This window comes from Pteropus vampyrus, unplaced genomic scaffold (genome assembly GCF_000151845.1).
Source record: "Pteropus vampyrus isolate Shadow unplaced genomic scaffold, Pvam_2.0 Scaffold2, whole genome shotgun sequence".
NCBI classification, from domain to species: Eukaryota; Metazoa; Chordata; class Mammalia; order Chiroptera; family Pteropodidae; genus Pteropus; species Pteropus vampyrus.
The window spans coordinates 640,395-642,213 of NW_011888783.1; the positions used below are offsets into that span (position 1 = coordinate 640,395).

General features: G+C 35.3%; 1 pseudogene; it reads right to left on the minus strand.

Moving 5' to 3' along the window:
* Positions 1 to 541: 541 nt before the first annotated feature.
* Positions 542 to 668, minus strand: LOC111739324 (annotated as a pseudogene).
* Positions 669 to 1,819: the final 1,151 nt, after the last annotated feature.

Sequence of the window (1,819 nt, forward strand, 5' to 3'; positions counted from 1 at the left end):
TTCTCCATAACTTCCCAAGATACCAATTTTCCATGGAGTTAGTACTTCATTTGTAGGCAGAGCACATCCCACTTTCAAACTGTGCTTCTTCACCCTGCATACGATAAGATTTGGGTCAGTGTTGATCTGTATGATCTTATTATTGTTAATAAATAAGTGAAAAATGGTAGAGTGAAAGCATAAACTAAAAAAATATAATATACAGATATTTCATCAGCACACGATTGTGTTTTTTTTAATTAGAAAACAAACTAGACTGTTTAAAAAGTTAGATTAAGACACATATATAGGCATACCTCACTTTATTGCACTTAGCTATTTTGAGCTTCACAGATACTGTGTTTTTTTTGTTTTTTGTTTTTTGGGTTTTTTTACAAATTAAAGGTAAAACCCTCCACCAGCAAAAAGATTAGGACTCAAAGAAGGCTCGAATGATGGATAGCACTTTTTAACAATAAAATATATATATTTTTTAGGCGAGGCAACCCTTGGTTGACCTCACAGATTGCAAGGACCTTGTCAGCTTATTTTTTATTTTTTACACCTACAGCACCTGGTCTTCCTAGGTGGTCTCCCATCCAAGTACTAACCAGGCCCAACCCTGCTTAGCTTCCAAGATCAGACGGTCAGATGGGATTGGGCTTGTTCAGAATAGCATGGCCATAGACAACAATAAAATATTTTTAATTAAATTATATACATTGTTTTTATTTAGACATAATGATATTTCACCCTTAATAGATTATACTATAGTCTGAACACAACTTTATATAAAATGGGAAACCAAAAAATGTGTGTAACTCGCTTTATTGCAACATTTATTTTATTGTGGTGGTCTGAAACGGAACCCATAATATATCTGAAATATGTCCTTTAGAGAAATTCTGAAAATCACTTATACTACCATTTTCTGCAAAATTTAACATACCTACAATTCGCATAGAGGAGGAAAGTTCTCCTGGGAAAATTTGACAATGTAATTCTCTCAAGAAGTTTGGTGATTGTAGAGTATTTTAAGTAATGTTGGAGGGGGCACTTTTGCTAAAATGTAAGCTATCACTGTCCATTTAAATCTTGTACATCAAGAGCAATTTTCAGTCCCTCCTCCAGATGAGTCTTGGGCTGAATGCTCTCAAACCTCTGCAGCACTTACAAGGTAAACATGATCTCTTGTCCTACAGCTCAGGTTCTGAGGGCTCTGGTCTGTCTCCATAAATCAGGGCTCTTAATTTCCCTAGCATCCATTTTTGAGTGACTGATAAAAACAACTAGAGAAATTTCCTATCTCCTGTTGTAACTCCCAGGGAAAATCCTAAAGCAGTTTAACTTGGTTGAGATTATTCTAGTGTTTCTGGATTCGTTCTTCTAGTTTTGCCTCAGCACGTAAATGAACAGTCTTCACTTCCAACCTACACAGAGATTGGACTTCAGAGTTTTCCCAACTCTTAGTTTTTTCTTTCCTCCTCTCCTTCACCTAGGAGTCCCATGGGTTCTTCTTTTAGTTATGCATATCTTCTCTCACCCCTCCAAGTGTTACCTGTCTTCCCTAGAAAATAGACAGTTAAGGTATCTTTCAGGATTTTCCACATGAGTCATCTTTCTTGAGAAAATTAAGCTCCTTCAGAAATTGATCCCCCTTCTACAACAAAAATCTTACCAATCCAAGTAACCAGTCAACCAAACAAAACACCTTTGCCACATTATATACTATTTTCCTCCCCTTTAAAATACATTCATTCAAACAATACTTTGTATGTATTGATATCCTGTGTAGATTTTTAATTTCTTGAAAGATAGAAACTGAACTATATGGTTATTT